General features: G+C 41.4%; 1 non-coding gene across 1 annotated transcript; it reads left to right on the top strand.

Moving 5' to 3' along the window:
• Nucleotides 1–15,817: 15,817 nt before the first annotated feature.
• Nucleotides 15,818–15,907, top strand: Trnay-gua. Its single transcript is given in 2 exon segments — nt 15,818–15,854; nt 15,872–15,907. It is a non-coding gene; the product is annotated as a tRNA-Tyr (tRNA).
• Nucleotides 15,908–16,124: the final 217 nt, after the last annotated feature.

The raw sequence follows: 16,124 nt of genomic DNA, 5'->3' as shown, positions 1-16,124 counted from the left end.
AGATTATATCGGTAAAATCGATAATTAATCGGATCGAATTGGTGAGCTTTATGGCAAAACTTGACTAAAAGAAGGGGTAGGTTGTAGTTACATTCTGAGTCAACAAAAAAGCAAAGGAAAGCTCCGCTTTCTGGCCCATAAGGGCCAATGGCGTCATTCGGACGCAGTATGGAGGCTCATGGGGGTCAGCCCATCGCACTCCCGGCCGCTGTCGAACTTTGGAGCCGCTGCTTCTCATTCAGGGAGCTCCTCAATTGGCCTTACGGGACTGAGTGAACCCACAATCCTCCAGTCTCGGAAAAATACGAAACTAAACTCCGCCCGAACAGGCCACGAAGGCCCAACGGTACCGACCGGCCGCCGTTTCATCCTCAGCCCACAGGCGTCACTGGATGTGGATATGGGGAGGCATGTTGTCAGCACACCGCTCTCCAGGCCGTATGTCAGTTTACGAGGTCGGAGCCGCCACTTCTCAGTCAAGTAGCTCCTCAATTTGCCTCACAAGGGCTGAGTGCACCCCGCTTGCCAACAGCGCTCGGCAGACCAGATGGTCACCCATCCAAGCGCTAGCCCAGCCCGGCAGCGTGTAACGTCCGTGATCTGACGGGAACCTGTGCTAACACTGCGGTAAGGCCGTTGCTCACCTCGGAAAAATCCTTGGCAATATCGGGAACTGAAGTCTGATCTTCCGCATAACAGGCAGACTCGCTGGTCACCTAGCTACGGAGTCAGCAAGGAATAGTCAGTTTTATCACGTAGGAACACGTGATAGATAAGAGAATAAGAAAGAGACAAAGTTGACTATAGAACCGTGTTCAGATGGATATAGTTTGCTGTAGATATGTAGTGGAGAGGCTTGCGCATGGTACTCTAGCAAGGAGAGCTGCATCAAACCAGCTTTCGGACTGAAGACCAGGATATACCACAAAGCGTTTCATTTTATTCGTTAAAATGCCTTCAGTTGCCTTGAATGAAACATGTTTACAATTTTTCTTTACTTTTATATCTAAAAACAGTTCGTCTCAGAAGATATTGTAGTGTGATTTTTACTTGCAGGATTTCTGTATAGTTATCTCTTATATCTGCAAGTGTCGTCAGCATGTACAATTTTCAGGTATGCTTGCGTTTGGCGCTCGTGTTTATAATACAGCTCCCACCAGCCTGCGTCCGAGGCGCGCTGCACGATTCGAGCGATCGTTCACATCGATGACGGCCTTTGTGGAGACGACCATTGACCTAGTGTAGCAAAAATATGATTCACCGAAGAGCAGAAACGTTCCTTCCATCGATGGACGGTCGAATGCCGATGGTCCCATGGGCACTGTAACAGTAATTGACGATGTCGTTGTGTCAACACGTGAACTCGTAGTGGTGGTCTGTTGCGGAGCTCTATATTCAACGGAGTGCGATGAACGGTGTGCACCGAAACACTTGTGCGTCCACCAGCATTGTGCTCTTTTGCAGAGATGCCACAGACCTCCAAGCTACCTTACTTTACGGAGTACACAAGCCTCCGAACCACATGTTCTGGGAAGAGTCGTGGAGGTGCAACCACGTAGCGCTCAGCTGTATTTTCACTGTCCTTCTACGTCTTTCCGTAGATTCTCACAACAGTAGCAGGTGAACATTCGATCAGCTTCACCGTTTTCGAGATATTCGTTCACAGTCTTTGCGTAATTACAGTCTGCCAAAGTTGCTTATCTCACTGGACCTCCCATTTGTAGCCCGTATCGTCGCTAGGGTGATCCCCCGAGGCTGCTCGGCTTACATACTTTTGCTACCGCGTCAGGTGCCCCAACGCCACCTGGCGGCATCCAAGTCGCGATGGGTAGTGGCTTAACAGTGTAGCTACACCTGTAGCTAAGGAGTTTTTTTACAGATTTTCACGCTGTGAACGCTTTCTCTCTCAACCTAATTATGTGTGAATAACTTTGATCTTATATTTGTTGTTTAAGAGCTGCCATCTTAATACTCTTCTGTAATTAACACCCGGCCAGTGTGGCCGAGCGGTTCTAGGCGCTTCAGTCTGCAACCGCGTGACCGCTACGGTCGTAAGTTCGAATCCTGCTTCGGGCATGGATGTGTGTGATGTCCTTAGGTTAGTTAGGTTTAAGTAGTTCTACGTTCTAGGGGACTGATGACCTCAGAAATTAACTCCCATAGTGCTCAGAGCCATTTGCACTCATTTTGTTAAGTCCAATAGTGCTCAGAGCCATTTGAATCATTTTTGTAATTAACCGCAGCCTTCAGTTTCAAAACCCAGAGCGCAGATATTTCACATTGCAATCGCATGTTCAGTGGTCTAGATTGTGTGCAACGTATTCCAGTAGGGGAAGGTCGGGTAAAGTGATTGAATTTTCACTAAACTTGCCGCCTACAGATTTTGAATCTATATATTTCAGAGTTTTGTAAGCGAATATATAGTAACTATATACTATTTATGAAACCTTACTTAGTGGCCACTTTTCCCTACTGAAGGGAGTAATGTGTCCAGTGCTTGTCCATTTTTCCACGTGGGTTATCAGTATAAAAACGATGTGTTATTTTGTTCCACAATGCCAACTGGAGCGTTAATCTCAGTAGGTCTCTCACTGTAAATCCATAAAATCGCTTTTATATTTCACAAATATAATGGATATGCTGTTCTTGTTCTTCATTGATCACGCTCCTTAAGATTTCCATACCCACTTTACCACCTATTGTATCGCTATTTTTTTGCTAGAACTTTTCTGTAAAGTTACGTGGAGCATTTAATTGGTTCAAATGGCTCTGAGCACTATGGGACTTAACTACTGAGGTCACCAGTCCCCTAGGACTTAGAACTAATTAAACCTAACTAACCAAGGACATCACACACATCCATGCCCGAGGTAGGATTCGAACCTGCGACCGTAGCAGTCGCGCGGTTCCAGACTGTAGCGCCTAGAACCGCTCGGCCACTCCGGCCGGCGGAATATTTAATTGCTTTACTGCCATAGGAAAAGACATCTTTGCATTCTTCACCACCTCAACCGCATTTTTCATCGCAACAGGATTCCATTTTTTTTGTTCTGCTTTCCTGGCATAATTCCTGAGAATCTTGACGTCCTAGCAACTGAAGCAATAGCAAGCGGCTGCACCAGTCCGTTTTTGATGACCGGATTTTTGTATTAGGTCAAGTATAAAGAAAAGATATGGCTTTAATTACAATTAATTAATTCAGATTTGTCACAAAGAGATAGAATGGTGGATGGTAACTTTGTTGATAAAAGGATTTAGAAGTCAGTCTGTAGTATTATGCCTGATGTATGGAACTAACTAGATCTTATTCGGAAAAACCTTGGTCACTTTTCCCAACAAGTAGTGTGGCCACGTTTCCCGATTGGACGCCATGTTGGCAATACTGACCCACAGATGGAACTGTCAAACCGAAATAGACAACAAGGAACTAAATTTGTAAACAGAAAAATGTTGTTTAACCATTGGTATTCGAAAAAAGATTACTCTTCTTATAACGGAGGTAACAAGAACAACATAATAACTAGCTGTGAGTCAGAAAACTGAAAATCAGAAAATTGTTTTCTTAAAAACTAACGGAAGTAGATTCCTCTGTCGGATCACTGATGGCAATGGTGATGTATATGAGAAGTAGTTTTACCACTTCTCCACAGGCAGCAGCACTGTTCAGGGCGAAAAATATGCAGTGGCCACGTTCCCCTACGTACGGTTGAGTACAGAAGGTAGATTGACTTTTAATTTAGTTTCCTCGTGTGTATTACTATGCCATTTTTTGTGTCTTTTTAAACAGATCATCTGTTGATGACTTGGAAACAAATCGAATCCGGTAAAATAACTTTTGTAGTTCAAAGATGAACAGCTGATTTTGTATTATCCTGAAATAGGGGAAAGAGTGTCACAGGGTACCTATCATTAAACCAAAGACCCTTTTTGGTGGAGACATCTTTTCAGGAAATTTCTCGTCCGAATGTCAAAATATTTTGGCTCCACCTACAGACGGAGAAATAACCTTCGTAACGAAATATAAGAAATTTTTAGGGACTCATTTTTCGCACGTGCTGTTCGAAAGAGTGGTAGTCTGAAACTGGTTCTGTGAACCCTCTATCAGTCACGTAAGTGGGGATCGTAGGGTAATCCTACAGAAGCGGATGTAAATGTAGTAGAAGTTATTATTTTATTCATCCGTCGATCACTTTTAAAAGGATATTGATCATGTCATTATATTAAACTTTAAGAAGAAAATACAAGCATTTACATATTAACGGTTATACTTTGCAACACGTAGTCAGCCATGGGCACACAGTAGCAACCATCCCGAAATTTGCCGGAAGTAATTTAGTGAAACAACAAAAACCGTAAATCAGATTGGTTGGACTGAGATGGGAAACTGTAAGCAACATTCTTCCGAATACAAACCTAGTTTGTGTAAACCAGTGCAACCTTACCGGTTTATCCCTAGTATGTAGTGCAATTTTACAAAGACGTTACTTCATAATATAAAAAGCTATTGCTAGACCGTTCCTTCATTTATCTAGACTGATCACTGCACACACTACAGACATCACACACATGTTCCTTACTAATGAGACACTATAAGTAGTAGGGAGTTGGAGGTATCAGCCCAATTTTGACATCAAATTGACAAGCAAATCAATTAAACTGATCAATTAATCACCCCCACCCCCGCCTCCCCTGCCCCGACCACGCCCACCCCCGCCCCAAGATGACGTCACGTGTTTTTCTCAGCTGCATGTGTGTGCCAGCCTACTCATCCCCCTCCCCCTCCACCACCCCTCCCCCCAATCTACTCTATTGGAGGGAATTTCGAATTTTGGCGAGAATTTCTTTGTCCCAGGGCTGTGCTGAAATCTCACCCCACCCCCAGCTTGGAATTGGCAGGAAAAGGACTCAGCCTGTGCTGGATAGGATGGACGTATGTTTTTATTTAAACAGTCTTTATTTAAACAATTTGAGGCAGTGGCTCCATCCGGTGTGTTCACCATGGGGTCCAGAGTCCAGCTGACTTAGTACACAGCACTGCCACCAGAGGACACCATCGTCCCTCCTGTGACATAACCCAAGATGACAGTCTGAAGGGGAAAATGGTGGGAAAAGGACTCAGCCTGTTCTGGGCTGTTGGAGAGAGGAAGGAGTGTACTTTATTTATTTTTGTAATAATTTATTTAGGGACGGATTTCACGTAGTTTATTTATTACGCTGAACAAAACAGTCACCCTGACGTGCTTGAGGTCTTAGTAAATAGTGTACAGACCTGCAAACTACTCGTACATAATGCATTACACTGATGCGCAGAGATGCAAACAATCGTAAATTACCGAAATAATGCAGCACACAGCATACATACATGCAAACTACTCGTAGATCACCGAAATAATGCATGTGTAACATTATACAAACATGCTCACAACACTTAAACATACGAAAATAATGCAGTGCACAAACACACAGTGCATGTAAAAAACGTAACGTATCAGCGACTAGAACCATGGTCCTCCTGGCCGGAAAGCCCAAGTGCACCTCCCTAACACATGGAAACTGTCCAGATGCAGGAAAGGAACGTTAGGTTCATGTACTTTACTTATTTTGGTCGGGAAACTGACGCAAATATCGATCCTAATTACTTAATTAATCACGAAGATCGGTCCTAATTACGCAATTATATGCATAGCGCTGCACAAGGATGCATAAAATCGCAATACAACGCAAAAATTGACAGTATCATATAACTGGTGTTATCCTGATGGGAAAAAATTTCGCTACACCACTTGAAACTGACGCAAACATCGATCCTAATTACGTAATTAATCACAAAGACCGTTCCTAATTGCACAACTACATGCATAACGCTCCACAAGGACGGCAAAAAAAGCGCAATACGCCGCAAAAACTGACCATACCATGCAACTGGGAAACATGCTGCTGGGAAAAAATTTCGCAATAGCACTCGAAACCAGTGACAGAAACACTCAAACTGTACCCTACACCTACAGGCTGGCAGAAAAAGGCTGGGGTGAAAGCTACTATCTTTATTCTTTTTGGCGGGAAATATGTTCAACTGACGAGATGCTGATGTTGGACAGAGAGGAGATTAAAAAGTATATTGATGATGATGAGTCCCATACTTCTTTTACAGAGCGTAGGGGAGCGTCTCAGGAGAACCGCGCCGCCTTACTAGGCAAGGTCCTAGTGGAGGTGGTTTGCCATTGCCTTCCTCCGACCGTAATGGGGATGAATGATAGTGATGAAGACGACACAATAACACCCAGTCATCTCGAGGCAGGAAAAATTCCTGACCCCGCCGGGAATCGAACCCGGGACCCCGTGCTCAGGAAGCGAGAACGCTACCGCGAGACCACGAGGGGCGGACAAAATTTATATTAAATGCAAGCTTACAGCATCTATCATTGTTTGACATCGGAGTTCGATACTGACGCCTACTAAAAATCACCCTACGACCCAGCTAACCGAACCCAATACACGCAGTCACAGCTGATTGAAAAATGCAGCACAGTTCTAATTACAGTTCGAAATTGTCATGAAGAAACCAGCACTTGTAACGAACGCAATAAAACTTATAGAATCTCATTTAATTGTTCTGTTCCGTTCCAGCAAGTTAAGAAAAGATTATCCCTTTGTTGTTTAACTCTTATTTGCCGAAACACAGCGTAAATTTTAAGTTCCAGGATCTGGAAACTTTGCACATACGGTAGTAGCTTTGTTTACATACAGTTGCGACTAGGCTTAATTTTTGTGAACGTGTTTTTCTTCTTTTTTTCGGTAATCTAACTTATTGTCACCAATGTAAGTTTGTTTTCACACTATTGAGACTAGACCTAATCTTTCGTAAACGTGTTTTCTTGTTTTTCAGTAATTTAATTTGACTTATTCTCGCTAAAGTAAGATTCTTATAATGAGTGAAAAGTGCCTGACGTGCCGTAGAATTGTTAGCTCCGGGGTTTAGTGTGATGGCTGCATTAGTTTTTTCCATCGGTGTGACTGTAGTGGAATGGGAAATGGGGAAGTGGTTCAGCCTCATCAGTGGTTTTGTAGGATATGCAGCAGAGATAGGAAAATAGTGGTACAGGAGGGGAAAACTGCTGCCCTTCAGGCGAAGTTAGCGCAGGCTAGGGAAGATCTGAACAGGTTAAGGAGGGAGAAGGGTAAAGAGAGGTGAGAAGTGGCAACAGGTAACAGGAGGAACAGACTTAGAACTTTGTCGGACAGCTTTGTGCTGAATGTGAAGAATAAGTTTGACCTGTTACTTCAGCTAGAAACTGTTGAGCCTCAGACAGAGGTAGGTGTAGAGAGGGCACAACAAACTTTCAGCAGAAAATTGAATAAGAATGTAGGGACGTCAGCAAAGAGAAAGAGAGTTTTGTTGTTAGGTAGTTCACATGCCAGAGGTTTAGGCTAACTTTTGCAGGACCAGTTATGATCAGAACACCAGGTCACAAATTTTTTTAAACCTAGTGCTGGTCTGGGTCAGGTGGCAGAGAATTTAGGTTCAGCCTGCAAAGATTTTACCAAGGAAGACATCGTGGTTATTGTGGGTGGGCCGGGCAATAGTATTGACAGAGATCCTGGATACAATATAGAGTGTGACCTGGCAAAGATTGCATCAGCAACGAGACATACCAGTGTTGAGTTTGTGTCTGTTCTGAGACGCCATGACCGACCTCATTTAAACTCTTCTGTCAGGAGAGTTAATTTGGAGTTGGAATGGCTACTTTTGTCAGGTGCAGAGTCACATATTGGTTTGGTTCCTGTTGAGTCTCTCAGTAGGTGCGATTATACTAGACATGGCCTATACCTCAACAGGAAAGGGAAGGGTAAACAGGCTGGGCTAATAGCAGGAAATGTAATAGGGGGTGGGGGGGGGGGGGAGGCACTGCCATGAGTGGTAATATCCCAGTAGTCATAGCAGCACTTTTTTAAGGATAGGTAGGACAGAACGAAGTCAAGTTCTGCGAGAAGTAAAGATTGAAACAAACCTTCAGTTTGAGAAAGAAATCAAACAGCATAATCCTGGCACATTGGATCAGCAAACACAGATGTTGGTTAAAAATTTACAGCAATCAGCAAAAATTTTATTTCCTCTTGATTTTATCTCGGTAAACGTGAAATGCCAACTATCTTTAGTGCAGCAAAATATTCGAACTACTTATGTGCATTGATGAATTAGAGTCATCAAACTCAGTTGATATAATCTGCCCTCTGAAGATCATGTGACCACTGGTATAGATATGTTAAACCTTACAGAATTTAAGTTAGACTCTTAATTCTGTAGAAAAAATATGGAGAAAGGAGGAGTTGCCACATTTGTTAAAAACAGTTTTAAATTTAAGAATATTGACATTAATAAGTTTTGCTTAGAGCAGCACTTAGAAGCATGTGCAACAGAGATAGAATATCATAATAGGTCCTTTATAATAGTAGTCATACACAGAGCACCTTCAGGAAATTTCAGCCTGTTTATAAATGGTCTTGAGTATTTACTATCTCATATAAAATTAAAAAACAAAGAACTAGTGGTTGCTGGTGTTTTTAATATCAATTTCCTGAAAAACACTGTCAGTGAACAGTTACTGAAATCAGTTACATTGTCATTCAATTTAATTTCTACTGTAAATTTCCCAACTAGGGTATACAAAAGTTCTAAGACTGCCATTGATAATATCTTTATAGACTATTCTAGGCAACTAAGCCATATTACAAAACCAGTAGGAAATGGGATATCTGACCATGACATGCAACACATAACATTAAATTTTGAAAATTGTTGGGGTAAAATATCTATCAGAACTGGGTACAGAAGGCCAATAAAGCACTCAAAACCTGAGAAATTTAGGAGATTGCTCAAAGAAATTAATTGGATGGATCTTTACAGCATCCAAGACACAAATGGAAAATACAAGACATTCGTTTAATAAAGTTTGCACCTTATTTGAAAATTGTTTTCCCCTGAAGGTAACTGAAATTAAGCAGAAGTCTAATAAGAAACCATGGATTACACAAGGGATAAAGATATCATGTGAGACAAAAAGGAAACATCTGATATGTAGGGATACCTTTGGCATTATCGCTCATTACAAAAATTACTGCAAAATATTGAAGAAGGTTATCCAGAAATCTAAACACCTGCATTATGAGAAGAAGGTAAATACATCCAGCAATAAAATAAAAACAGTATGGGATATAGTTAAGTCAGAGATAGGTAGGACCAGAAATGAGGAGGAACAAATAGGTCTCAAAATAAATGAAACTCTGGGAAAAAACACATGTTGGGTTGCAAACCATTTAAACAAGTATTTTGTCTCTGTTACTGATAGTATGGGGTTGTCTGGTTCAGTAAATAATGCAATGAAATATCTAAGACCAGTGCACACAAGCAATCTCAGTAAAATGGAATTGACTCTTACTTCACCCAAAGAAACAGAATCCATCATAAAGCTCTTGAAATCAAAGCATTCTAGTGGTTATGATAACATATCAACAAAGTTAATAAAAGAGTGTTCATGTGAACTTACTCATATTTTAAGTTATTTGTGTAATCAATCACTTATCACAGGAACATTCCCAGACTGACTTAATTATGCTGAAGTTATACCTCTCCACAAGAAAGGGGACAAAGAAATACTGTCAAATTACTGACCGATCTCACTTTTGCAAGCTTTTTAAAAAATCTTTGTAAAGGTTATATTCACACGTCTACTTAAGCACCATAATGAAAATAACATACTGCTAAAGTAACAGTTTGGTTTCTTAAGGGTTCTGATATTGAGAAGGCTATTTACACATACAGTGAAAATGTCCTTAATTCATTAGACAACAAATTAGAGCAACTGGCATATTCTGTGACCTGTCAAAGGCCTTTGACTGTGTGAATCACAGCATTAAGTAAATTAAAATGTAACACTTCAGCAGTGGGCAATCAGACATCATCTGACTGGGAAGAAATTATATATGGCGTTCCCCAAGTTTCCATACTAGGTTCACTACTTTTTCTTGCATATATTAATGACCTGTCATCTGTTACATTACCAGATGCCAATTTTGTTTTATTTGCAGATGATACAAACATTGCAATAAATAGTACATCAAATATAAATTTAGAAAGGGCAGCTAATCAAATTGTTACTGAGATTAATAATTGGTTCATAGGTAATTCACTGTCATTAAACTTTGAAAAGACCCACTATATGCAGTTAAGAACTTCCAAGAGATTTCCTTGTAGTGTGTGTATAAAATATGATGACATGGAAATAGGAGAAGTTGAGAGTGTAAAATTCTTGGGATTACAACTTGATAATAAATTCAGTTGGGAGCGACATACTAGCCAACTGCTAAAGCACCTAAACATGTCTGTGCTTGCAGTGCAAATGATGTCAGATATAGGAGATATAAATATAAAAAACTGGCATTTTTGCTTATTTTCACTCCATTATGTCATATGGTATCATATTTTGGGGTAACTCCACAAACCGAGAAAAACTTTTTAGAGTACAGAAACGTATAATAAGAGTAATGTGTAGTGTAAATCTAAGAACACCATGTCGAAACCTATTCAAAGAATTGGGGATACTAACCATAGATTCTCAGTATATTTATTCCTTAATGAAGTTTGTTGTAAATAATACATCTCTTTTTCCAACTAACTGCTTACTACACAGTATCAATGCTAGGAATAAGAGCAATATACATAAAAATTTAAAACCACTTACTCTCGCCCAGAAAGGAGTGCAGTATTCAGCAATGCATATTTTCAGTAAGTTACCAGCAACCATTAAGAGTTTGGTTTCAGACAAGGCACAATTTGAACATATTTTAAAAGAAATTTTGGTGGCCAACTCCTTCTATTCCATCCATGAATTTCTCAACAAGTGCAGTAGACCATTTTAATGAAAAATTATTATACTTTAATTTTTGACAATATTTGGTTGTAACAGCCAAGTAATTGCCTACTGCGTGAATGATGGAAAGCAGATGTAAGTCTTAAGTCTGTAAATAGTGGAAGATTAATTTTAAATCTTCTACATAATTTGACTGTTCTTAACTAAGGATCATTGAAATGACTAATTTAATTTTTGACAAAACTTGGTTGTAATAGCCAAGTAACTAGCTACTATGTGAATGATGGATTTAATGAAAGCAGATGTAAGTATTAAACCTGTAAATATTAGAAGTTTAATTTTAATTCATGTACATAATTTTACTTTTAATTGACTGAGGATCATAAAAATTAATGAAACTCGAGTTTTTCTAATTACATTTTTGTAATGTGTTTATCTGAGATGTTCCACACCCAGGAGGATCCCCTCTTTTGTGAGTCTATGGAATGAATAATTAATCTAATCTAATAATGCAGCATATGGACTGGAGAAAATCGTCGTCCTAAAAGACTGCAGGAGGGGGTGGTAGTTGAACTTGCTTTCTCCTCCAAGTACAATCACAAACTGCCGAAAATCTAAGCCCTCACCCCCCCCCCCTCCCTCCAACCACCTACATGATGGATGGATGGATGGATGGATGGATGGATGGAGAGAGGGAGGTTGCTATTCCACCAACTGCCTTGCGGCACGTGATGGCTGCTGTCCGCCTTGAAGCGATGGTCCTTCGCCGACACAAAAGCAGGTATAGATAACTAAACAGTAGGAGATAAAAGAATGGTTGTCCCGAACGCAACTTGGTCATCCAAAGTATAGTGACACAGCCGCCCCTAATGGTTAAGGAGCACACCTGTGGCACATAAAATGATCGAAAATTTAGGATTTCACGTTCTGTTAATAACATTGTGCCTTCTAATGTAGTTAATGGTTTGAGAAAGAAAGAAAATGTTCGAAACTGGTCACTAACAAAAAGTCTGCAAGTCTGACAGAAACCTTAGTTAATAAATTACAAATAAACTGAGTTGCTGGTCCTGATGCCTACGTAAGTATGCGTAAGTATATTTGTTTATTAGGATACAGTGTGAAGTCGATGGCGTACTCGGCATGTGAAGTGTACCAGTCTGTTGAGTGTCGCTGACCAGGGCGGAACTGCACACAGTGGAGCTAAGTGTTTGTAGGTGCGCAGCAGTGTTCCAGTGGGAGAGCGTGCGCGTCCTTAAAAATGGAAAACGACTAAAGGTGTATAAACAGAGCCGCGCACTAACGAACCATTTCCACTGATACACCGCCGCTGCGCACAATTTTTCGCTGTAGTGCAGAGCGGCGAGGTATGGCGTCCACATCGGCCGCGTCGCGATGTCGGAAACCTCATTCCTTGGTTCTGCGCGGAGTGGCACAGGGCGGCGCGGCCGGCGTGGTCGCGCTTTAACATTTGAAAGAAAGTCTTTCTTCGTTGACGTCAACACGCGATACAAAGACAGCCTTACACGAGTATCACGGTAACTGTGTAGGTACGCTGAAGAGCCAAAGAAACTGGTACAGCTGCCTAACATCGTGTAGGCCCCCCGCGAGCACGCAGAAGTGCTGCAACACAAAGTGGCATGGACTCTTCTAATGTCACTGTACACTCATCAAATGGTCGTACGGGAAAATCCTTACTTCATCGCTACCCCGGAAATGCTGTGTCCCATCGCTCGTCCGCCGACTGCAACACCACGTTCAAACTCACTTAAATCTTGAAAACCTGTCGTTGTAGCAGCAGTAACCGATCTAACAACTGTGCTAGATTCTTGTTTTATATAGGCGTTGCCGACCGCAGCGCCGTATTATGCCTGTTTAGATATCTCTTTTTTTTGAACACGCATGCCTATACCACTTTATTTGACGCTTCGGTGTATATCATAAATAGTAGCTTTCAATCTTGTTGCCTTGAAGTCACTATACTGCTCACTGATCGAAGCCGAGATTTTCAACTAGCATTTGTAATAGTTTGCAATGCTATGTGTATAAAATGAGCCGGCCGATGTGGCCGTGCGGTTCTAGGCGCTTCAGTCTGGAACCACGCGACTGCTCCGGTCGCAGGTTCGAATCCTGCCTCGGCATGGATGTGTGCGATGTCCTTAGGTTAGTTAGGTTTAAGTAGTTCTAAGTTCTAGGGGACTGATGACCTCCGATGTTACGTCCAATAGTCCTCAGAGCCATTTGAGCCATTTTTTGTGTAAAATGAATCGCTACTGGTAGGAGAAAGTTAGAAAATGCATCAAATTGCAAATTATGGCCACATGGCAGGACTTAATTTCGTCCGGAACGGCGTTCCGACACCACCTATGGGAAGTTTTTTTGAACTCAGTGAAACAAGTGGGCACCCGAGATTTAAATAGTACATGTGTATTAAATCGCAACGTAGTTATAAATTGCCGCTGCACCGACACCATTGAACGTGATCATAGTTGACCCATTACAGTGATGAAACTTCCTGGCAGATTAAAACTGTGTGCCCGACCGAGACTCGAACTCGGGACCTTTGCCTTTCGCGGGCAAGTGCTCTACCATCTGAGCTACCGAAGCACAACTCACGCCCGGTACTCACAGCTTTACTTCTGCCAGTATCTCGTCTCCTACCTTCCAAACTTTACAGAAGCTCTTCTGCGAACCATGCAGAACTAGCACGCCTGAAAGAAAGGATATAGTGGAGATATGGCTTAGCCACAGCCTGGGGGATGTTTCCAGAATGAGATTTTCACTCTGCAGCGGAGTGTGCGCTGATATGAAACTTCGCAGAAGAGCTTCTGTAAAGTTTGGAAGGTAGGAGCCGAGATACTGGCAGAAGTAAAGCTATGAGTACCGGGATTGAGTCGTGCTTCGGTAGCTCAGATGGTGCAGCACTTGCCCGCGAAAGGCAAAGGTCCCGAGTTCGAGTCTCGGTCGGGCACACAGTTTTAATCTTCCAGGAAGTTTCATATCAGCGCACACTCCGCTGCAGAGTGAAAATCTCATTCTGGAATCATTACAGTGATGTTCGTGCTGATTTTTGGAAAGTTTTTTTGGAAATTTGTGGTAAGGTACTATGGGACCAAACTGCTGAGTTCATCAGTCCCTAAGCTTACACACTACTTAATCTAACTTAAACTAACTTACGCTAAGGACAACACACACCAATGCCCGAGGGAGGACTCGAGCCTCTGACGGAGGGAGTCTCGCGGACCGTGACAAGGCGGCCTAGACCGCACAGCTACCACACGCGACGCGTGTTGATTATTTGTGGTAATGGATGTGAACCTGTATCAGTTCAACAATAATACAAGTCAATGAGTAGAAGGCACATCTCATTTAAAGCATTTACTAAACATCTAATCCCGTGTTTTTTTTCCGGTCGGCTAAGATATCGTCATCGTCATTCATAACTAAATAATTTATTAACTAATACTGGACAATAGACGTCCGCAGAATTTTTTCCAGAGGGGGGAGGAGGGGGGGGGGTGGAAGGCAAGTCTCTAAAACTACCATTTTTGACATAAATTACTTGATCAGTTTTGAGATGTGTCATGGCACAGGAACTAAACTGTGAAGGTTACAGAAAACAATCATTATATTCCAGAGAGCTGATGGTTATCCACTCAAATACTTATATCTGCTATAGAGACATTACGCTGATACTTAATCTAAACTGGTATAGGCACAGGTCAGAATGCAGCTACTGCTGTCCTTTAGATCCTTCTTTAAGAAATTCTTTTATGTTTTATGACCTAAATCCCGTGATTATGGTACCTTTCTAAATATCTCTCAGCTTTACAAATCAAAAATACACACAATTCCATTGTTGAAAAATCTCAGGATCAAGCCCGATCGGTCATCATGACCCAAGGTATACCAGTTACATAACAGTTGTTAATGCAGAAGCTGTCTGATTTCTTTAATTAGCTGAAGTGTAATAAAAAATTAGCAGTGGCTAAACAGTTCACTCTGGTTGTTCTTGTAATAAGAAATGACTGAGCTTGAACGAAACAGTTTTAGTAGTTAGAAGAAAATGAAGGTGACGAGACATCACATGAAGACAGTGAACATGATTCAGGCTCTGAATTGTCTCCTAGTGAAGACGAAGAGTCAGATACATGTATAATTTCTTATTTACTTGACATAGGAAATAATTTCAGACGGTCATCATAGCCTCCAGCGCGTAGTGTGCGAAGTCGGGAAATTTCCGGTCTTCCGGGTGTTGCAAAGAATATTGACAGTGATGGAAATGAAATTGATTTTTGGCTCTGTCTGTTCCCCGATGGCATGGTGAACGAACTAATAAGACATACGAATTAAAAAATTAATTTTGGAAAGCTAAGCTATTGAGATAAGAACAATAACGTAGTCCATTAAGTAGGCATGACTGAATTTCCGTTTGCCTGTGGAAGTACTTCACGCCATTTTAGCAACAGTTATGTTGTTAAGTTGGCGAGCTGTTTCTCAAAGATATTTTACTATCACCACAGATCAGCCACTTACATTGTTAATGAACATTTTGTAACAAAAAAGTGATACATTGTGTTTATTAAATGTAAGCAAGATCTTTTTGCAATATCAGAACTTGTACCGTGTCTCGATGTTGGATCTAGAAAGTAAGGCCACCTTACTAATGTAGATCGGCATCGAGAATTTCGGGTATACCCTTAAATTGCGTACGAAGTACAACGCTAAAGTATGGAAGTGCAGGTCGCTCAGTGTGTCTTTAGAAACAACCACAACGTGATTTCTTCAAGTTTACGACGTCAAAGCCTTTGACGAAGCAACAGTCACCTTTATGCTGAATGAATACCGCAACAGAAAAAAAAGAGAAACTATACCTTAGATGTTACTACCAACGTTACAAGAGAATCAAGTCCTTTAATATATACTATAAGTGAACACCAAATTTTCGCATTCCTTCGGTAGCTCAGTTGGTAGAGCGGTGGACTGTAGAGGTTGCACTAGCAGAAATCCATAGGTCGCTGGTTCAAATCCGGCCCGAAGGAAATATTTTAATAATTACGTCTTTGTAACTTGTCGCTGGACAAATGTCACAAGAAAAGTATCAAGCTCTGTTGATGTATGCAGAACGAGGTAGGTGCATATTCTTCAACGCTCCATACGAAACTGCTCTCTCTATACAATTATGTAATTTCTTGATAATTCCACAGAGTGAGGAGACGCAGTAGGAAGCACTAGGAAGCTCGATGGTTTAAATTCCTA

Source organism: Schistocerca piceifrons, chromosome 2 (assembly GCF_021461385.2).
Source record: "Schistocerca piceifrons isolate TAMUIC-IGC-003096 chromosome 2, iqSchPice1.1, whole genome shotgun sequence".
Lineage (NCBI taxonomy): Eukaryota > Metazoa > Arthropoda > Insecta > Orthoptera > Acrididae > Schistocerca > Schistocerca piceifrons.
The sequence above is the reverse complement of the archived record's forward strand: the minus strand, read 5'-3'. Positions and strand labels throughout refer to the sequence as shown.